General features: G+C 38.1%; 1 protein-coding gene across 1 annotated transcript in view; it reads left to right on the top strand.

Annotated features, from left to right (window-relative positions):
- JAK1 (Janus kinase 1) overlaps positions 1 to 23,769 on the top strand; it is a 133,728-nt gene that overhangs the window by 55,036 nt on the left and 54,923 nt on the right. The window contains exon 2 of the mRNA XM_063103807.1: positions 234 to 319. The gene's annotated coding sequence lies outside the window, so the exon portion shown is untranslated. The remainder of the gene's footprint in view (positions 1 to 233; positions 320 to 23,769) is intronic.

Below are 23,769 nucleotides of genomic sequence, written 5' to 3'. Positions count from 1 at the left end.
TTAAGTATTAGAAGCTTGATTCCCATTGTAACTGTTGAGGGTGGGAAATCCTAATATGGTAATTGAAAGATGGGACCTTGAAGAGGTGATTAGAGTCTTAGGACTCTGCCCTAATGAATGGGTTAATAATGGTGGTCATGAGTGTGGTTCTGAGGGAACCATTTTAGAGGGAGAGCATGTGAGAGTCTCTCTCTCTTTCTCTCTCTCTCTCTGCTGCACCATTTTCATGTGAGACCCCAGCATTGCTGTAAAGCCATCACCAAAGAAGACCCTCACCAGCTGTGTTTCCTGGACTTTGGACTTCCCAGCCTCTGAAACTGTAAGCAATAAATTTCATTTCCTTAATAAATTACTCAGCTCTCTACATATTTTGTTATAAGCAGCAGAAAAAGACTAATACAGCTAGTAATTGGGATTTGAATTTGAGTCAGACTTAAAAATCTGAGATTTTTTTATTGAATAATGTTGTACTGTATCTTGTACTCAGGAAAGACTCTCTATCACACATACCCCAAGTTGCAATACTTTATAGTTGTGTTTTAACTGTATGGGCCCAGGTATTTCTCAGTAATCCTCAAAGCCACTTAATAAAAGAGGTTAGTTTTGAGTAGTTCTGTCTCAGAAAGGTTATTTCCTCCTGAGCTGTTTGCTTCCATGTTGTTCTGGCACTTTATGACCCTAAATTTTGCGTTAGCATTCTCTTTAGCAGTTCACGAAGGGTTTCAAGTCGAAAACGTTCTACTGTTTAATTAAGCCTTTTATTCAAAGTATCTATAGTCTTCCTCTCATATTAAAAATTTTTCCCATATCTGTCTTTTCAGTTAGACTTCCCTTTCCGTAAGGCAATGAGTAGATTCTGTTTATCTTTGAATCCCTAGTGCCTAGCCCTTGTCTAAGGTAGGGGATTCATAAATGTTTGATTCAACATCATTTCTTATTTGGACCATTTCATTTGCTTCCTAACTGCAGGTCTCTCTACCTTCTCTTTACTGTTTTGCTAAAATGACCTATGAAAATTGGTTTTTCTCAAATGCAACATTCATTGACTTCCTCATTATAAAACCACTTCATTATAAGTCCTGGCTCCTTAGCATGGTGTAGAGGGTCAACCATGGTCCCCACTGCTTTAGCTGTGTCCCTGGCCACCTGCTTCACATGTACTCTCCACTGTACCACCCTGCATTTCATGGAAGGGTCTCTGCATGCTCTCAAATCTGTGCCTTTATATATGCTTTTATTTCTGCCCGAAATGTGCTATCTCCAGTCCCTCCTGTTTCTTCTGCTTAAAATCTAATATTTTCTGTAAATCTCAGCTCCAGGATACTCTCCTCTGTGAAACCTTGCCTGATCCACACTTCTATAGAATTTAGAGGATTCTTTCTTCTTTTATAGCACTTCAAGTCAATCTGCTTCATCCATCCATCCAAATGGGATCTTCCCATACATAGTATCTTGCAGTTTGCTTTTACTCCCTAATATAAAGCTTATCCTATAACTATTGAATGACTAGTCAGTCCTCCCCATTAGCTTTTGGTTGGCAGGGATTTTACTGTCATATGACCAGTTCCTAGCATAGAGGCTGGCACACGATAGGCATACAAAATTATTTTTTGAATGAAACTGAGCCTTAGTGTTGAGTGAGCCCGTGACAGTTCATTTCCCCTTTGTCATCTTTGAATTCTTCCATCAGTAGGGTGAGCACTTCATGCCTGTTTTCCCAGCATGATTATAAATAGCACCCCACTTTCACTAAGTTTCCCAGTTTGGACAGTAAATTATGTAGCCACCTTACTAATCATACACATCTAAGTGGAAGCCTGTTGTATTTTTACTAGTGGAATAGCTAAACAGTAAGAAATACTTGGGGTGTGAGATTGCATTTGAAACACTAAATCCAATTTCTCTCCAGCCCTCCAATCAGGAAAGCTTCAAATTACACATTGGTAAAGTCACCTTTTATGCATCTTCAAAGCCTAAATGTTTTATTTTCCAGAAGGACTGCTGCTTCCTTTCAAAAGTGCTTTTACAAGGAGAGTTTACATTTCAGAAATGGACTTTTGCTTCCTTTTCCTGATGCTAATGTTTAGATTTTAGTTTCAGTCTAATAGAAAATCCAAGAGCTTCTTGGATTTTTTTCCATTGAGACTCCACTGGGAGTCCTGAGCTGCTGTGTGCAGCTTAAGTGGAAGCCAGGACGGCAAAGGTGACTCAGAATAGCTTCAAGTTAGTTGGTAGATGTTTTGAGAGACATTGGGGTTTAGGTCCATGTCCTTGCTCTGCCACTTCCTTGACAGTATTATCTTGAGAAAGCTATTTCAGCCTCTCCCAGAATGTAAAATGGGGATGAGAATAGTCCCACTTTACAGGGTTAATGTGGCATTAGAGATCATGCATGCCGAGTGGTTGGCACAGCTAGTAGCATAGTAAGTGCTTAGCAGTTTTTATTGTTATGATGATGACCATTCTAATCTTATTCGTGGGGGATTGATTTCAGAATCCCCCACGGACACCAAAATCCATGGATGCTCAAGTCACTGATATAAAATGGTGTAGCATATAACCTATGCATATCCTCCCGTGTACTATAAATCATCTCTAGATTACTTTTAATCAACTGTAGGTTTAATTTTAGTGTAAAGTCTATGTTAGTTGTTATACGTATTATTTAGGGAATAATGAAAAGAAAACATAGGGATAACACTTCAAGACATTGGTATGGGCAAATCTTTTATGGAGAAGACTTCTAAAGCACAGGCAACAAAAGCAAAAACAGACAAATGTGATTACATCAAACTGAAAACCTTGTGCACAGTAAAAGAAATAACAGGTTGAAGAGGTAACTGGCAGAATTGGAAAAAATATTTTCAAATTATTCATTCAGTAAGTCATTAATATCCAGAATATACAAGGAACTTAAAACAACTCAACAGTAAAAATACAAATAATCCAATTAAGAAGTGGGCAAATGACCTGAATAGACATTTCTCAAAAGAAGGCATACAGATGGCCAACAGGTGTATGAAAAAATGCTGAACATCACTAGTCATCAGGAAAATGCAAATAAAAACCCCAGTGAGCTATCTCACTCCAGTTAGGATAGCTATTATCAAAAAGACAAAAAATAACAAATGCTGGCTAGGATGCAGAGTAAAGAGAACTCTTATGCATTGTTGGTGGGAGTGTAAATTAGTACTGCCATTGTTGGAAAACTGGGAGATTCCTCAAAAAACTAAAAATAGAACAACCATGTGATCTAGCAGTCCGACTACTGAGTGTTTATCCAAAGGGAAGTTAGCATACCAGAGAAATATCTGCACTCCCACGTTTATTGCAGCACTATTCACAATAGCCAAGATACAGAATCAACTTAGGTGTCCATTGACAGATGAATGGATAAAGTGTTATATATACATGATGGAATACTACTCAGCCACAAAAAAGAATGAAATCCTGTTATTTGCAGCAACAGGGATGAGCCTGGAAGACATCCTGTTAAATGAAATAAGTCAGGTATAGAAAGATAAATACCACATGTTCTCACTCATATGTGGGAGCTAAAAAAAAAAAAAAAATCTTTTGAACTTTTGGAAGTAGAGAGTAGAATTGTGGTTGCTAGAGGCTGGGAAGGGGTAGAGGGGTAGGGGGAATTGTAAGAGATTGGTCAATGGACACAAAAATAGAGCTACGTTGGAAAAATAAGTTCTAGTGGTATACAGTAGTACTAGGCATCTAACTTATTGTATGTCCTCAGATGGTTAGAAGGGAGGAACTCAGATGTTCTCAACACAAACAATAATTTTTTGCAGTGATGAATTTGCCAACTACCCTGATTTGATCATTACGCATCGTGGACATATATTGAAATATAACTCAAGTATATACCATCAATACATGTGTCCCATAAATATGTACAGTCAATACATTTCCTTTAAAAAATGGATACAGCTAGATAGGAATAATATCTAGTGTCCTATAGCAGTTTAGGTTGGCCATAATTAACAACACTTTATTGTATAGTTTCAGTTAGCCAGAACAGAGTATTTTGAATGTTCCCAACACAAAGAAATGATAAATGTTTGAGGTAAAAATTTAAAAATCAGTGGTTGCCAGGATTTCAGGGTATGAGAGAGGGACGGATGAATAGGTGGAACACAGAGGGTTTTTTTTTTTTTTTTTTTTTTTGTCTTTTTCGTGACGGGCACTCAGCCAGTGAGTGCACTGGCCATTCCTATATAGGATCCGAACCCGCGGCGGGAGCGTCGCCGCGCTGCTAGCGCAGCACGCTACCGAGTGCGCCACGGCTCGGCCCGAACACAGAGGGTTTTTAAAGGGCAGCAAAACTATTCTGTATGATATTGTAATGGTGACTACAAGACATTATGCAAAACCCATAGAAATGTACAATACAAAGAGATAGCCCTAATATAAAATTAAATTAATAATTATATATCAATACTATCAATTATATATATATCAATTATGTATCAATACAAAAATTAAATATAATTTATCAATAAATTATAAATTATATATCAATTTATAATTGTAACAAATGTACCCCATGAATGTAACATGTCAATAACAGGAGAAAATATGTGTAGGTAGTGGGAAGATATGGGAACGCTCTGTACTTTCTGGTCAATTTCTGTGTGAAACTAAAACTGCTATAAAAATAAAGAAAAAAATAAAAACTTTTCATGTTCAGTACAAAAATTTTTTTCCAAATATTTTTGATCCACGGTTGGTTGAATCCACATATGCAGGACTGATGGATATGAAGGGCCTACTGTATTCTTCTCTGGGTTCTACCCTTGGAGACTCTGACTTCTTAGGTCCAGGGTAAAGATTGGAATTCATATATTTTTTAAAACCCCCCAGGTGATTCTTATGTGCAGCTGGATTTAAGAATTACTGGATAGGTGAACATTTATTGCCCAATAATTCTATAAAACATTTCCCAGTCATTTGCTACTTAATGTAAGGAAGGTGACAGCATTGTAATCCTCACTTTAGGGGTCAGAAAATGGAGACAGATTATTGTTCATGTATTAAAATGGAGAGCCTGAATGGAACTGAAACAAATTTTATAAGTTTCGAATTTAAGCCTGTCATGCATCTATGTCATTGTTATCCAGGACCCCTGCTCTGCTTGCCAGGGGTCCTAGGCAAGAGCCAGTGGTAGCCCCTGCCACCTGGAAACAGGCAAGAAGCAGAGCATACCTGGGGTCCTAGGGAGGTGCCAAGGGCAGCACCCCCAGCCTGGAAGCAGGCAAGAAGCAGAGCACACTGAAAACACCAATTCTGCACAGGTGGCCCACCACAGCCACTGCCACAGCCACAGCTGCTGCAAAAGTGGCTCGACATCACAGCAGTAGCCACAGCCACCATCCAGGTGGCCCACCAGACATTTGACTTCATTGACACAAGGAGAGTCTCACCAGCAGAGACCAGAAAAAGAAGAGGATGTCTCCCTCCTCAAAGTGCACTCCACAGTAATAGAAGAAACAACTGTTCTCTCTACCAGATAACCAGACATCAATGTAGAGATACTACAAATACAAAAACTCAAGAAAATATGACACCATCAAAAGAATACAGTAATTCTCAAATACCAGACCCTATAGAGCAGGAAACCCTTAAAATGACTGAAAAGGAATTTTGAGCAACAATCTTAAGGAAACTCACTGAGATGCGAGAATACTCCAAAAACAATGAAATGAGAAAAAAAAAAAAAAAAATCCAGGATATGAAGGAGGAAATTTATAAAGACATTAATACCTTAAAAAGAATGTAGCAGAACTCGTGGAAGTGAAACATTCATTCAGTGAAATAAAAAACACAACTGAGAGCTTAAGCAGCAGGCTAGAACAAATAGAAGAAAGAATTTCCGATCTTGAAGATAGTCTTTTTGAAATAACCCTGGTGGAGCAAAAAAAAAAAAAAAAAAAAAAAAAAACACCGGAAAAAAGAATTTAGAAAAACGAAAATCTAAGAGAGCTAGCAGATAAAATCTTAAGCACACAAACATTTGAATCATGGGTGTTCCAGAAAGGGAGGAGAAAGGAAAAGGCATGGGTAAAGCTACAGGACTACACCAGTTGTCGAATAAGGCAAATAACTAAAGCCAAAATGTTTCATTATTTTAGTTATACTAAGTTTCCATTTGTATTGTCAGGGCTAGGGCTCAGATGTTTCAAACCCATTGTACAGACTGGGTCATCAGACCCTTCACATGCCAGGCTGGGTCACCAGACCCCTCACACGTAGCCTAGGTATTTGGGAAAGATCCTGGGAGCCATCGGCAGGTGACACGAACTCAATCCTCAGCAATGGCAGCAGCAGCTTACAGGTCCAGCCAGCAGTTTACAGGTCTGGTGGTGGCAGCAGCCTCTCAGAGGGTCCTGGAGGCCCTGGCAGCAACAGCTTGTAGCAACAGCCTCCAGCAGCAGTAACGGCCTCCCCATGGCCTCCCCGGGGGCATCTTGGGGGTCGGGGGACACCATGGATCAGAGCCACTCATTCTTTATACTTAAGTCTGTAACCCAGGACACCTGAGTACGTATGTTCAATTACATTAGTCAATAACCAAGGAACACCTGGGCACACGTGCATATTTATGTCAAATGCTCAGCAAGATTCTGAACATCTGAGGTGCCCTGACCATTTTCCTATATTTTTCCTACAGTTGCCCATTTTGGCTAGTGTGTCCTAGGTAAGTAAATTCCAGGTGCAGGAAGAGGACAGAGGAATCATAGGGCTTAGTGGAAGAATACTAAAAATGAAGAGAAATGCAGTTCTTAGATTGATGTCCTGACTTGGTTTTTTGGAATCTAAATGCCTTGTGTTGATATTTCTAATAGAAGTGCAGCATAAATCTCCAGGTAATTAGGAGGACTACAGAAGCTCCAGGAGATCACATTTTAAATACTTGTCCCACTGTCTCTCTCCCCCCAGAGAAATTTGTTTTAGAACTAAGGCCAGAAAAACTTCCCATTCCTCAGAGAATATTTTCTTTCCCTTTTTTGACAATGGGAATAATGCATGTGATCATGTTTCTGTTTTCTTCTTTTTGATTCCTAAGAAACTCACAGCCAAATTTGTGGTTTATCCCTAATGTCTGTGTGGAAAGTTGCAGTCTGCAAATGACTTTTCTCTAGTCTTAAGTTTTTGTCCTATGTTATAATTTCTTTAGTCCTGGATTTTTTTATTTTTTATATATTTCTGAGTGTATTCTTATGATGCCTTAGAATCTCATGGGTTAAGTCAGAGATTAAGTAAATAACAAATATAATGATAGCTTTATAGTTACAACATTATTTTCATGGAATTGTTTGAAGTTTAGAAGGCAAAAGTTTTTGTGGCAAAAACACATGTACCACCTGAGAATTAGTAAAGTGTATATACACTGATGTACCATCCTATTGAGGGGGTCACCTCTCCACAAGAATAAGGGCTAAATAAAACAACTCAGCTACATATGTTGCTTATTGAAGCTCTTTGGCAAATGATTGATAACACTTAGTGTATGGAATTATTAACATGAGGCCAAGGACTGAAACTTCAAAAATTAGATGTGGATTACAGTATCTGTTTTCTTTTCTCTAAATGAGTCTCTTGACATTGATTCTGTCTTAAACTCTTTAAGTTTCTCTTTTAGTTTTCCCAACTACCCTTTCTTCTTGATCTTGTCTTCTCCTTCCCTCCATCCTAAAACCTTTGTATTTGATCACCAGCTAGTTTCCACGTCATCCTCTCCTACTAAATACCACATCACCCCCACCTGTTTTCAGCTCTTACCTCTGAGACCCTCCCTTCCTGACCACCACAGACCAGTGGTTTGCATGTGCCAGCTTACCTGTCAGCATCTCCTGTGAGCAGCAACCCTGCTAACTAGCTACCTGAAAACTAGGAAAATAAACACACCATTAAACACCAGGCTGTAAATTGGAAAAAAACAAAAACAACAACAAAAAAACATCAGATTTACTTGAAATGACTTAATGTTACATTCAAATAGTTTGATGAAAGGAAGGAGAAACAAAAACATGGCAGTAGCTAACAGAATGCTAGACAGCAGTAGCAGTAGAAGCTAAGTTCTTGCATCCTTTGTTTATTCATTAGTTTGTTTATTCATTCATTCACCCAGCAGCAGCCACTTATCTGTGTGTGTTATGTTGCCACCACTTATTCTGTGTGTGTTATGTTGCCAGTGGTATTTTAGTGCTCTGGGTTTTAGATGTAGAGATCTGTGAGGCCTATGACCTCCTCTGGGAATTTAGAACTTGCTTACTTTTTGGGCTGGAGAAAGACCACCCTTAATTACACAACTTCTTCTATGCATAGAAGTTACATTTACAGATATGGTGTACGCTGAATATTTACTTTATTTAAACAAGGTGTATATGTGTATGTTTTCCTTGAACATATACATAGTATATTATTTTCTAAAAACTATGGGCGTATGCTTTCATTTTTGCAAGCTTGGAATGAAATGTAGCAATTTGAATGTCTGATTAAGATTATTCAAATAGCATTTTATTAGTAAAAGGAGTGAAAACCTGAACGCTGGGCAAGATAGGAGCCTTAATCACCTGCTTCTGCTCCGGGGTCTTTGTGACTGTCTCCCAAATGCACTGATTTAAGCAAAACATAATTAATATTTTTTCAGTCTGCATAGTAAAACTTTGAAAGAAGACTTGCCTACACATGTTGAAAGTTTGAACAGTAGCATACGTGAAAAGGAATATTGTACCTGGAAATGGTAGCTCAGTAAAGAGACCCCTGTCATGTTGAGATTAATAAGGATATAGCCAAATACACATGTCATTTTGAGAGGATCACCATCGTGACAATAAGGACTGGAAAAACTAGCCTTATATATAGCTTGATAGAGGTTTTGTGTTTAAGGATTTAATAATTATTTGCGATTAGTGCATTAAAATTTTAATCTGAGCAGTACTGACTTGATTTCTCTTTAAATTACCAATAATGCTTAGAGATAAACAGACATTTATAAAGTATATGAAGTGTTTTTTCTGATAAGGAGGTGTTATTTTTCTTTTCCAGTTTCATTTTTGGACAGATGGTGCAATACTAAAGGCTTTTGAGCATGTCTCAAGTTCCAAACTGGAAAAATCTCATTTTGGAGGATTTAGTCTAATGGGAATAGCAGAGTAAGGGTCATAGTTATATTTTAATCAGTGAATACAATTTTTATGTGAGCTGAGTCTTCCTAGCTTTTTTTTAGTCTTTACTACCTGGTAATAAAGGAACTTGTGTGCATTTCACTAGTATATTTTATTCCGCATGGAGGTAACTCCTGTGTCTTCTCAGGGCTCAATTCTATAAAATTGGGGGAATCCCAGCATGTCAGGGCTGACAGTACACTCTTTATACATTCTTATTTGTATTCTCTTGTTGTACCTGAGAAAACTGAAGCTCAGAGAGGTGAAGAGATTTATTGTGGCAGAGCCTATATGGGTATGGCCCTTTCTAAATTCCACTTTGCTGTAGGACTGAGAAAAGCTTAGAGGTTCATTATGCTAGAATAGTGTTATTGTTTCCTTCAGAATCAAAATCACAACCAAGCCTTTTCATTTTCTAATAGCTATTTCTTCTTTAATGATGCCAGGAGGAATATATAAGTACATTTAAGAAAAATATATGCATGTATATCTTTACTTCTTAGAAACACCCCCACTCCCAAACCTATGTCCTGATATTTTCAGTTCAGAATTGGGGTTAGGCTACAGAAGCATCTGAACTGGTCCCCTCCTCCATCATCTGTATTAATCTCTTACTTTTTATGCTATTTTACCAAAACAGGCCCAGTTGTGGAGGAGTTATTGAAAAGTTTTGGAGCCACAAACATTCCTCCCCTTTGTATGCATTTCCTCACTGCTTAGAAAAGTTTGTTGGAAAAGAAGTTTTGTATATGTACATTTGAGAGAGGGAGGGTAAAAGGAAAAAGAAAAACAAGCACAAAGATGAAAGGTAGTATTATTTATGCCTTTCACCTCCATTTTCTGATAAAGATTGAAGAGATAGTGTGGAATAATGGAAACAATCCTTAGATATCTGGACATCTGGATTCAAGACCTGGCTTTTGCCATTTACTTATGCTGTGGTTCATGTTATCTCTCTGAGTGAGTATTCATATATTCATTCACCATTTATTGAGCATTTATTGTGAGTCAGATACTGCAGATACAACAGAGAATAGAACTGACAACGCCCCTGCCTTCTTGGTACTAATATTGAGATGATGATGGTGACTAAGAATGGGGTAGTAGCAGTGGAGGTGGGGAGAAATTGTGGGGAATGGGACATATTTTGAAGCTAAAGCTGATAGAATTGGTGATGGTTTGGATGTGGGATATGAGAGAAAAAGATCTGTCAAGACTGCCCTTTGTGTTTTTTGCTCAAACAACATGGTGAATTCTGGCATTTACTGAGGTAGTGAACACTGGGGAGGAGGAAGGAGGTGTGTGGTGGTATTGAGGGAATCATGTATTACTTTTTATACAGGTGATGCTTTAGATGTCTGTTAGATTTCCTAATAGAGATGTTGAAGAGGTTATTGGATATTTGAGATTAGAGTTCGGAGATAAAAAATTTGGACATTGTCAATATATACGTTGCATTTAAACTATGCTGTTGGATATGATCACTTTGGTACTGAGTATAGATAGAGAAAAGCTGAAGATTGAGGTCTCAGTTCTTGGGCCACCAACATTCGGAGATTGAGAAGCAAGGGAGGCTCCAGCCTCTGAGAATGAGGATGCTAGGACCTGACCTCTCTTTCCCTGTAGATTGTTATAGGGATCATGTATGATATCACAAATGAACACACATTAAAAATTACTAAGTGTTTAATTGTATGCATAAATATAGGAGGAGAAGTTATGTAGAGAAATCACTTTTACACTTGATTTTTCTTCCAAAAATCTGTTTTATGGGATTGGGTGAGTTGTGTGTGAATTTGTTATAAAGCAGAGGTTCTCAATGTGTAGGTTATATAACTCTTGGGGTAAAGGGGTAGAGATAGGGAGAACGCTTGGGAAACTTTACAGTGGGCCTACCACATGATGTATGCTTTCAGTATGGTTATTTTTGACTGTATTAGTCCAAGAAGTCATATAGCAGAGGGATCCATGAGCTGTTACTATTAACAGGATCCTCACACTCAAAAAATTAACACTGATATTTGAGATATGTAGAGATATATACATTCATAAAAATATGTAGGTGTACTAAATATGAATTGCATACAGTTGGCATTGTCTTTATTTGTGAACAGATGTCTGCTTGGATTCCCAAATCTCAGTAAGCTGTTTGAACTTGCCGTCGACTCACTCGCTGTTCCTTCTCTCTGTCATCATCACCAAACTGGGAACGAGGCAAGGTTTCCTGAAAAGTGGGCTCTGTTCTGGGAAGACTCTGTGGCCAGTTGCCAGTGTGTCATATAACTCAACTAGTCATGTGGTGAAAAGAGATTTGCAAAAGATCAATTGATGAAAACAGGAAAATCAAGGGAGAATATACTAGAAGGCCAGGCTAATAAAAACCTCATTTGGGAGGGAGTTGGGGAAAGGAACCTCTGCTCTTCCCCAGGCGACTTATTTTTTTCTCTGTCTTCAGGTTATTTTCTCTGTGCTCACCTGCTATTATCAGAATTGCAAGGATTTTCTCCAGGTGTTTGAGTTATTGAGTAACAGCGAATATAATTTTCCCCATGCATTACCTTTCAGAACACCTGTTTGAGGTAACATTGCAAAAATGTCCTGTTCTCCCCTACTTTAATGAGCACCTTTTAAAGTCTGATCTGCTATTATACTGAAATCTTAGATTTTTATCCCTGTGCTTGTGTCTATCCAATTTTAGGGGTGTGTGTGTGTGTGTGTGTGTGTAGAAAGAGAATATGAATGTAAGTGAATGAATGCCTTTTCTGGAGAATTTGGTATATTGTCATCTACTCAGAAAAGAAGGCCTTCTGAGATTGATACTCAGATAAATTTATAGAATTTGAGAAATGAAAGAGAACATGGAGATCATCTGATTTAGACTTAATTTTGCAAAAGTTGGAGACTCACTCAGTACTGTTAACATATTAAAAGCTTGCTGTTAAAAATATTTAACTTTATTGAACCGGTGTTTATCCAATTTATTTTACTATGAACCCCCATTTTCCTTTTCCACTTTTTGAGAGATATGTGTATAGGACAATTATTATCATTGCATAGAAATATAAAGTTCCAGAAAGTATAGTTCGGGAATGCTAATTTAATCTAATCCTTATGTTATTAAAGTTGAGCTGACACTTAACTTCTGTTGGTCTGTGTCCTCATTTGTAATATGAGTAGGTTGAATGAATAAATCAGTTGCTTAGGTCACTCCTGGCTGTGATAATTTCTATAACCATAGCACCTAGTACAGTGCCTGGCGTATAGTAGCATCTCAGTAAATATTGTTGAACAAATATATACCCGTTAGTTTCAGAGCACTGTGCCAGCTATGCCTGTATGCTATAGAGAAGAAATTATCTTGTTTTTGCCCTCAGTGAACTTGTAGTCAAGTTGGTGACTTTCTCAAGTGCATAGATATGCACTGAGAGAACCCACATCAGATTCTGATTTTGATAATCTGTAGGACGGAGATATATTGGACATGATTTTTGACCCTGGGTCAGATGTGTGGATTAGAACACAAGTGGGTTGTGTTAACATAACTTTCATGATAAGAGGTGTCATTTAGAGTTATGGTCATGGCAGCAACCACATAGTCTTTTTGTCCCTGGCAAGGACTTTGTGATGCTGTCACCACTAGGAGATAAGAGCTATATTATTCCCGTTTTATAGATAAAGGAGCTGAGGCTCAGAGATTTAGGGACATGTCTAGGTTTACATGCCTCCTGAGTGAAAAAGCCAGGAATAGGACCCAGGTGTGTGATTCTAAACCTTGTGTACTTAACCACTAGGATTCCTGCCCCCCCGCCAATCCCAGTGTCTTCCACAATCCCATTTGTATTAGAAGCTCACCTTGAACAGGTTCAGAGGCTGTATATATTTTCAGACATCATTGTTTCCCTGCTCTGCTCCCTCTGTCCCCACTCTATGAGGGCAGCTCTCTTTACAGCAGATTTGCTGGCTTTGTTGAGTTTTAGAGCTAGTAATAAAGTTTCCAGATTTTCAAAAATTGGATATACAGTATTCATGCCATCCTCACCTTCTTCTCTCTTTCTTTAATTGAAGAGTTGTCTTTTAACCACCAGTTTGGGGGCAAGTTCTTCTGTGTTTATTAGTACTAACTTGGCTGGATGTGATGAAAAATCCATAATAATAGTGACTTAAATAAGAACAAAAGTTCTTTCTCACACCCTCATAAAAATTAGAGGAATACCCATGAGGATGGTGGATATTTAAACAAAAACAAAAAACAAATTAAACAAAAAATTAAACAAAAACAAAAAACAACAACTCCCTGGAAAATAACCAGTGTTGACAAGGATGTGGAGAAATTAGAACATTTGTGCACTGCTGGTGGGCATGTAAAATGGTGCAGTTGCTGTGGACTACAGTTTGGCAGTTCACCCAAAAAATTTAACATGGAATTACCATATGATCCAACAATTCCACTCACAGGTATATACCCAAAAGAACTGAAAGCAGGGACTCAGCAGATACCTGTTCACTAATGTTTCTAGCAGCATTATTCATAATAGCCAAAAGCTGGAAACAATTCAAGTGTCTACCAACAGATGAATGGATAAAGTGTGCTATATACATGTGATGGAATATTATTCATTCTTAAAAAGGAATGAAATTTAGATACCTCCTACAACATGAGTGAACCTTGAAAATATTATGCTGTGTGAAATATGTCAGACACAAAAGGAGATATTGTATGTTTCCACTTAGATGAGGTGCCTAGAGTAGTCAGATTCATAGAGACAGAAAGTAGAATAGAGGTAACCATGGGCTGAGGGGAGAGAGGAATGAAGTTATTATTTAATGGGTACACAGTTTCTGTTTGGGATGATGTAGTTCTAGAAATGGACAGTGGTGAGGATTGTACAACATTATGAATGTACTTAATAATGCCACTGAATGTACACTTAAAATGGTAAATTTTATGTGAGGTATATTTTGCCACAACAAAAAGGGTTGGAGGAATGTTGCCCACATTGATGTGATAAGTCCATTCCACAAAGAGTTCAGCCTTTTCAGCTTATGTTATGCCACCCTGTGGGTGTGACTTTTGTCCTCTACATCCAAGTTGGCAGAATCCATAGTTCAGGCTGGAAATAGGGGAAGGAATTAAGAAAAAGGGGCAAAAGCCAGTGCTCATCTCCTTTTGTTTATATCCTGTTGTTCACAACTTACTAACATGGCCTCATCTTGCTGCAAGGGAGGCTGGCAATTATAGTTATTATTGTGAGCATGCTTGTGCATATTTTAAAATTGCAGTTGAAAAAAGGAGAGGAAGGATAATGCATACACCAGCAGTCCCTGCCTTACCCACTTAATTGGGATCTGGTGCCCATTCACTTCCATCTTCTTTTGACTCTAGGTTGGTAGATTATCCTTTTCCTCTCTCATACCTCCACCTCTGTCCTTTTGACCGCCTTCTTCCAATCATCATTTAAATGTTCTCAAGTCCCTCTCATCTGAACATGGTATGACACAACAAAATAAAAAATCTGAATAAAGCACTGTGTATCCCCAGTGTTTATGTTATATTCAAAGATCCTTGTGCAGGGCATACATAGTACATAGGAGTTTTTCAGTTACTATTTGTTGAGAGAGCAAGTGAATGAGTGAAGGGTTGAAACATTGTCCTTTAGCTTTTATCAGCTAGTTGACAGGGATATGCTGTTCTCTTTTACCTATAGTAAAAATAACAGGACTGATTTTACTGCTAGAGTACCAAAGGGAGTAAAATATACTGGCAGTTATGGTTTTATTGCTTACTAGCTACATTGACATTTGGCAAATTGTGTAATCTCTATGAGCCTCAGTTTCCTCATCTAAGGAAATGAAGACTCCACTTACCACACAAGGTTATTATCATGATTAAATGAGAAAACCGTGATAGAGAATACATCCTCGATGGTAACTATTTTGATTTTTTATGGTGATTTTTAAGATCAAGGAATATCTTCACCCCTATTATTTTATTTCTCTAAAATGATTTTTAAAATTTTAAATGCCTTGATATAATAGAATATTATTTGGTCATCAAAAAGAATGAAGTACTAATGTATGCTACAACATGAATGAACCTTGAAGAAATTCTGTTAGGTGAAAAAAGCCAGACACAGAAGGCTATATATTGTATGATTCCATTTATATGAAATGTCTAGATTAGGCAGATAGATTAATGGTTGCCAGGGGGTGTGGTAGGGGAAAACGGAGAGTAACTGATAACAGGCATGGATTTCTTTTCGGGGTGATGAAAATGTTCTGCAATTAGATAGCGGTGATGGTTGCACAACTTTGTGATTACGCTAAACACCACTGAATTGTACGTTAAAAAATTTTTAAAAATTTAAATGCCGGTATAGGGCAATATAAGTAAGAGAATATTTTTAAAACTGTGTATAAGTTTTGGTTCACAATTTATCACTGATTTTTCTGTAACAGAAACCAACATCTTATCCATACCTACTGTGAGCTTGAGTTTTTGTTTTGATTTTTTTTTACCCATTGACTGAATCGAATTGACTTTGAAATACTGTATTAGACTTTCTTTACCATTCCAGGCATAGGCAACTCTCAGCACATTGGGAAATCGCAGGGCTTGAAGTTCTGTTAGAAAGAAGTGTAAGCTTGTGGGCTTCTTCGTGGATACCATGATGGGGGAGGATATAAAAATAGGAAGTTAAATAGTTCCTCACATTTCATTTAGGTATATAAACTACACATTTAATGTCATAAAAGTTTCTTAAAAGCAAACTGGTATATGGTGTCTGCATGGATTACGCAAGTACTTCTGGAGGGAAGTGGGGATGGTCAGGGAAGGCATCCTAGAAAAAGAAATATTTAAGCATTCGTTCCTTCCACAAGCATTTATTGACTATCTGCTGTGCCCCAGGCATTGTTATTTGGTGCTTTGTATACCCAGATAACAACTACAGTTCCTGCCTTCAAGATGCTGAAAGACAGTGGAGAAGGTATACAATTCTATAGACCATCACAGAGCAGGATTATAAGTGCTGCTCTAAAGGTAAGCACAGGATGCTCTGGATGTTTTGCCTTGGCAGATGGGACAAGTCAGGGAATCCCTGATGGAGGAAGGAGATGGTTCCTGAGCTATGAATTAACAGATAAATGAGGACAGCAAAGGCTTGGAGGACAAAGACATGCTGCATTGCAGAAACTGCAAATAACTCAGTACATTTGGATTCCAAGGTATAAATGGTGGTAAGCCATGAGAGGTTGATCACAAGTAGCTTTATAAGCCATCTTTCCTAAGAGCATAGGAAATAAAGGAGTTTAAGAGAGAGCATAAGATTTTCAGATTTGCAGTTTAAAAATATGACTGGCTGCATTGTGGAGATTTGAATAGAGGCAGATGAAAAGGAAGGCAGGAACTTTTAAGGAGAATTTGGGAGGGAAGTGGATGGAGGTAAGAGTGAAAATGATTAGGGCTTGCTCTCTAGTGTGTGTGGAGTCCCTATGACTCCAAGACCTCTGTCCACTATACCATTGTCTCTCTGTCGCAGTCTTATCCCACCCTGCCTCCTAAGTCTTGTCTTTGGCTTCTTTTCTTGAAATGCTTAAGTATTCTGCTTTTCCCTTTATCTCATCTGAATGGATCATACTCTCCTCTTTACCTGCCCAGATCTCTGATTTAGGAATCCTTTGGAATCATTCCATGCTAGAATGACCTCCTTCTCCTCTGAAGTCATACCACTTCCTATCTCTATCACTCATTGGCAAATAATTGCATTTTGCCTTGTCACATCTCTTAATCTCTTTGGGTGGCTGGTAACTCTTGAGCTGTTGCAGTAGATAGAATGATATACTCATATGATGGCTTAAATAACAGACTAGGAATTGGCTCTTCTGAACTCTCACCTCCATCTCTAATTCCCTGTATAACCTGGGGGTGTTACTTTCCTCCTTTCATTAGAGTTGTAACACATATTTGTTGTAGAACACTTAAAAAGTCTTAAAAAGTGTGCAAAATGAAGTAACCACTAATACCACAAGTACCTTGTGACAATCACTGTTGACACAGGTAATTATTCTTGCAGCGTTCAGCTCATCCTCCATGTCCCTCTCTTTAGGATTGCACGCATGTGTCTGTGCAGCATTGCTAGGATCATCTTATACATCCTATTTGTAACCTGTTTTTTTCATTGTGGGGTTGCTGAGTCAAAACCTATGAGGATTTTTAAGTCCAAATTGACATGTGAGGCCAAATTGTCCTCAAGGAAACTTGTACCAAAAACTGAAAAGTGATTACCTCTGGGCAATAGGGAGAGAAACTTTTGCTTTTCAGTGATATCTTTCTGTAGTGTTGAATGAATGTATTTATTAAGAATCTAAATAACTTTTATAGTTTGAGGGTGACAGTAATTTATTCTTCTGTCTAATCCAGGCTTGTATTTACATTTAAAAGCAACTATAACACCATTTTAACTGATTAGATAAATGGCATCCTATTATTTTGATTTAGTGTAATTCTACCTTTTTTATTTTTATTTTTGAAAGTTAAAGAAAAAGTTTATTGGAGATCTGAAAAGCAATTCAGAAAAGATTGGCTTTTCCAGAAAACTGTAACTAAATTACACAATACATTGTGTCTATCATGTTAAAACATGAATTCCATCTTTTCACCATGATCATTTGTCTCTCTTTCTTTAGTTGTTTCCATTTCCTTTGCCTCCTAATGACTTGGATTTGAGTCTTAGTTAATAAATACATGTGACCTTTCACAGATCACTTAGTATTTTTCTAAGCCTTAGTTTGCTTATGAATAAAATAAGAGGAATGATACTTCAAATTACTGTGAGGATTGAGCTCATGTATTGAAAGTGTTTGTAAAAGAATACATTTACTGATTTTGCATTAGTCAATAGTCATGAACAGATAAGCCAACTTTGCTTCTTTTTTGCATTTATTTGAAGAAAGACTAAAAAGGCAGAGATACCTTCATTAATAGTTATTTTGGTGTAATGTGGGAGCCATGAGATTTAACATCTAAGGACCTGGGTTTGTGCCACATATCTGCTAATTATGCTGTATATACAGCTGGAATGTACTAGATAAATACAGTTTTGGTCAGGATCAGAAATGTTCAGGGATCACCTGGCTGGACACACATCAGAGGTTGATGAGCTGATAAAACATTCATGTAAGCGCATGAAAGACGGTTGGTTTAACTAGATGGTAGTACAAGAGAAATTGTTTATGCAAATTCTACTAACTGAATTTCCCCCACCCTCCCAATTCAACACTTCACAGTCTTGTGAAATGAAAATTGGTTAAAATCATGATTCCAAGGTCTGAGAAGGTCTGATATGGTCTTCTGAATCATCAAACACAGATAAAGTTTCATTTAACATGATTTTTGTGCATTCTTTTATATTCAGATACCTGGAAGCATAGGTACCTAATGCTTATCAATTATCCAGAACACTGAATTCTGCATAATAGGGAAACAGGGCCGTGTAAACAACTCTATTGAGTAATAGATGGCCTCGTGGCCTCTGATTTCTGACTCTGCATGCTCTTTTATCCAAGGACATGATGTTACAAAAATAATTCAGAGTAACTCCCAAGGGCAGCCCCGTGAACTCCTCCCTCCTAACTGCACTGGCCGGGGAGGATGAATCACCAGCAGCAGAATGTTGATTCCTCCAGTGCTGTTAGTAAATGTCCAGCCAGGTTCTTCAGCCCGGAGGACAAAAGCTTTGGGAAAGTTTTTTCTGACTCATTTACGTCGTGATTTGCAGAAGAAAACCTCTACCTTCTTATTTTATTTTTTTAAAGAAAACTTTTTTTGTGTGTGTATATTGAGGTGAGGTGAAGGTATTGATTCCCTCAAATGAATATTCAAATTAGCTCCTACCAGCAGCGGTATTTGAGACTATTTACTTGTTAACTTGTATTGTCCTCCTATGGTCACAGTGGGCCTGGGGAGAATCTCAGAGTATAATGCCTATATTTGTCAGGGAGTAGTTGATTCATTTAAAATATTTAAAAAGAAAGATGTTATTTTTTACATAGTTGAATTTCAAATGTCTGGTGCTCATGCCTTTCTCCATCATCTCCTTGTCTGAGAACCCCCACCCCTTTACAGCACACATTTACATACAGGGGGACTTTCTTGTTTCTGAGGAATTCATGTGAGTCTGGGGATTTGAGTTCTCCTTGGGAGTCGTCTCCTCAAAGGAAAGTCCAGACCCCTTAGTGGGACATTTGTGGTCCCCTGTAGCCTGGCCACAGTTTTCTTCCTTACCTTGTCCCTTTCTGTTCTACATAATCCTGTTCAGTCTCCAAAGTGTTTTACACTCCCCTTTTCCTTCTTTTGTTATTTCTTCATGTTTCTGTTAATTGGAATGTTTCCCTCAGTCAGTTCCTATTCTCATGTTCTATTTGTATCTTCCTATCCCTAAAGGCCCAGCTCAAGTCCCACCTCCTCCATAATGGTAACAGTATTGCATGCCTACTGTGGGCTAATCCTGTAAAATAATTACTTTTATCCTTATTTTCAAACAAGAAAACAATCACTGAAAGTTACCTGAACCCAGCCACTAATTGGCAGGGTCAAGATTCTTGACCCCACCATTCTGGTTTTCCCTGAAGTCTTCTGGGTTAGACTATAATTACACCAGACCCCACTCTCACACCTTCTTCAAACATGCTCTTTTGCCTTGGCCAGGTGTGTCCTGTGTTTGCCAATCAATCATGTATTGTTACCTTGTCACATTCTTGGGTTGCAAACTCTTCTTTTGTGATATGTCTTTTGTTACATTCTTTTCTTTCCACTAAGCTGTGCATCACAGTCTTTACATGATAGTTTTTGTTTTATTTAATTAATGAGATTCCAGGAGCAAGTGAGTTGTTCCTCCTAGTGATATTTATATTTTTATATTTAGCCCAATTAGTCATTTACATCCTACCATAATATTTACCCTCACTAATTGCTAGGTAGTCTTAGCAAATTATCCTCCCTTTCTACACTTTTATTCCCCAGAAAGGAGAGATAAAAGAAGCTCCAGGCTGGAGTTTGTAGTATAACCCCTACCAGCCCAGGAAAAAAAACAGCAACAAAAAACAGAAAAATTAAGTGGTTCATTTCCACTAAATAGTTTGGTGTGATGAAATGGATGCCGATTTGGTTAAATTCAAGTGTTGTCTGTTAGACAAGAGCTGTTTGATAAAAGAATTATGGATATAGACAGGCTCTGGGCCTGCTTGGGACCTAGCTTCAAGGGTGCAAAAAGGTATCTCATTGAGGCTCTGCCTTCTTATGTGTAGAGTGGAAAGTAAGCATTTGTCTAGAGAAAGGATTATTGCATCTGATCACCTTTTTCAATCCATTGGTAGAGAAATAGAATTAAAGACTCCTAACCTAGTTCATGATACCATCTGCCATCTAAATCTGGAGGACTTGGATAGCCATCTCCTCCTCAGAAGTTCCTGTTGATTTCCATATGCCGAACCATTCACAATGGTTATTTCTGTAAAATACATTGAAATTTTTGCACCGATGCAAAATAAACAGAATGGGTTTTGAATTCTTTGGGTTCTGTGAAGGATCACAAGGAGATGTGATCATAAAGTTAGAAATTGGGGGCTATGGGAATAAATCATGGTTAGGAATAGTGGTTATTGGCAGAATTTAAAACATGGATCTTTTATGCTTTTTGGATATAGTTTCTACATTTTCCAAACATCTGTTGCACCATTGTATGGACCTAGGAGGTAACCAACTGAAGAGCTTTCTGGGAAGATAAACTGTATTATGAAATGAAGACTGTGAGTGTGACATTGCATAGTGGATCTCAGTCCTGCTGTTTGTGTTGAAACATTATAGGCTGCAAATTGTGGAAAAAGAAGAATGATCTTCTGATAATCAAAGAAATTCCAAGGGTACCTCAAAAGTTCATGGAAAGATTCATATTATTTTCCAATACTATTTTTTCACGAGCTTATAAAAGTACCCTGTACATCTCATTGTTTTATGTTCAGCTGGGGAAGGTATACACATTGAATAAAAACAGTGAACATAAGGTAAATTTTATAATTGGTTATTTTGTTGAGTCCTTTAAAACTGTTTTTCAAACTATGGTCCATTCATTATTTATTAATCGGCTGTGGAATCTATTTTGTGTGTCTTGTTTAGCACTAAAAAAAGGTATGAAATAGAAGAAAATAGTACAGAGTAGAAAATATCACAGCAAGTTGCACATGGTAAGGATAAACATCTTTCTGTGAAATTTTTGTGTCATATACACACACATATACTGTAAAATGTATTTCTTATTGTGGACCATAGCCAAAAAAGACTGAAAAGCCATTTTAAAGCATGGCTGTCAGCATAGGTCTAGGATGTCAGATACTGATGTGTAACTCTTACTGGATTCTCAGCTGATGGCTTGAGAAAACTGGGGCAGGTGGGGCAGGAGAGTAGAGGTGGCTCAGTGACTTTAGAGGAGAGGTGTTAACCTGCTGATCTTGCTCTGCCCTGGTGCTGCTGCTGCCTTGGTGAAGACTAAGTACATCACTCATTATGCAGATAGGGTTTGCTGAGAGCTCTGCCTGAAGTTTAAGATTGGAGCCTATGTTGGCCAGGGATATTTCAAAGCTAAACATAAAAACTGATAATAGTTTCTTGGTTATGGAGAGACCATGTAGGGAAGCATTTTTCCTTATAATTTGAGGCAGTAGCTGAGTTCCTTTGAGGTATAGTCCAGAATGGACATTTGCCATTTGAGGAGTTGTCCAGCAACTGAATCCCCTTAGTGTCTAGAGTGATCTTCTGTTGTTGCTTTGGAAGTTAAAGAAAGTGTGGATGCATAACTGGGGGCAAACTGGTTCAACCTCTTGGATCCCTCCTCAGAACTTTGAATCTGGAGAGAATGGTATGCTGTGTCCTTCTGTCTTTCCTTAAATTCATTTTTACGCCAAGGTAGGCAGAACTGGTTTCTGTTGTTTGCACCCAGGAACCCTGAGTACTTCAACCTAAGTTGAAGAGGTAGGGAACCATGTTAGATGGGGTTTTGCCCAAAAAGCTTATTACGTAACAGGAGAGAGAGAGTACGTAAATGTGCAGTAGACAAGTAAATTAGTAAAAGTTAGCAAGGGTTGGGGGGGATTCAGGATTGTTTCCTGTGTATTCCTTTAAATTATGGTTACCTTCAAGCTTTGTCAGATGGCAGATCAGCAAGAGATTCTATGTCTTTGCATCATGACATTTTGGAAATACAAATTAATGAAAAATGAGCTGTGTTAGGGTGCAGCATAATATGGTTTCAGACATTTGTAAGTGAGGGTTTGTTTTGTATCTTTTCTTCTTCTTTTTTTTTTTTTTTTAATCTAAAGGTTTTTAAAAGCTTTGATTATGCTCTCAGAAAACTGATTTCCAAATGGGCGTGAACTTTTTGAGTGTGAGCCAGTCAAAAACTCATTTTAGTGTAAGAGATTTAGAGAAATCTTGAATCATCACAACAACGCTATGAAGTAGATACTTTTATTATTCCCATTTTACAGAGGAAATAGAAACTCAGAAAGGTTAAGAAACTTGCCTAAGTCACACAGAGAGTAAGTGTTAGAGCTGGGATGTGAACCCAAGTTAGGTTGACTCTGCGTACAGGCTTCTAACTGTGTCTGTTCTGTAAGGAACCTTGGAGGTCATCTAGTACTTTTTCTTTATGCAGGATTTGAGCTGGGAGAGCTTAAGAGGTTTGCTCAAGACCAAGCAGGTCCTGACAGAGCTGAGCTGGAACCTGGGCCTCTTTCTGATTGGTGATTTATCTTACTGCCTATAGGTGAGGTTTGTCCTCAGTTGGACCCTCACTCACCTTTCCACTCTGTCTTCCTCTTTCCTGAACATCTCTTCTTTTGGTTTTCCTTCCTCTTGGCTGTTTCCCAGAACAGCTACACTCTTTCTCTCTTTTTCTGTCTTTTCATTTCTTAAAACCAGAAGCAGATTCTACTCTCCCTGGTCACGTCACAGCTCAAAGCATGGCCCTTTTGCCTCCTCACTGTCTCTCAGCATCCCCTCCACATTCTCTTATTTGAGGTTCACCATGTATATGTTTCTCTCGCCAGATACTAATAGACTGTAATGTTTTGGTGGGCTTACATTGATTTGTGTTACTTCTTTGGATTCCCCCAAAGCCCTGTACTTGGCCCAAGGCAGGATGGTAAATGGAAAGTGCAGTGAGGCTGGAGGCTGAGAAATGTCTCACCACTCACTGGCCAGTTGATTGTGGGAATGTCTGAAGGTGAGACTTCTCATCTGTGAAAGGGGCTGTGAGGCTTGAATGTGGTTATAGATATGAAAGCCCTTGTTAAGCTATAAAGTGCTGTGCAAGTGCAAGGTTTTAATGAGATGGCACAAGTGCTTCATAAGTATTTTAGGGATGAATGATTCAAAAGCACATGCTATGAAGATAAGCCATTCTCCCCACCCCCCATATTTTGAGTGTCCACTTCGCCACCATATCTTTGATCCTTGGTAAGGACATGTATGGCTTCACCGAATCCTATATTCTTTGCTTTTTTATAATATTACAGATGGATTAAATTAGAT

The sequence above is a fragment of the Cynocephalus volans genome, chromosome 8 (genome assembly GCF_027409185.1).
Source record: "Cynocephalus volans isolate mCynVol1 chromosome 8, mCynVol1.pri, whole genome shotgun sequence".
Taxonomy (NCBI): Eukaryota; Metazoa; Chordata; class Mammalia; order Dermoptera; family Cynocephalidae; genus Cynocephalus; species Cynocephalus volans.
This window is presented reverse-complemented; position numbering and strand designations above follow the sequence as displayed.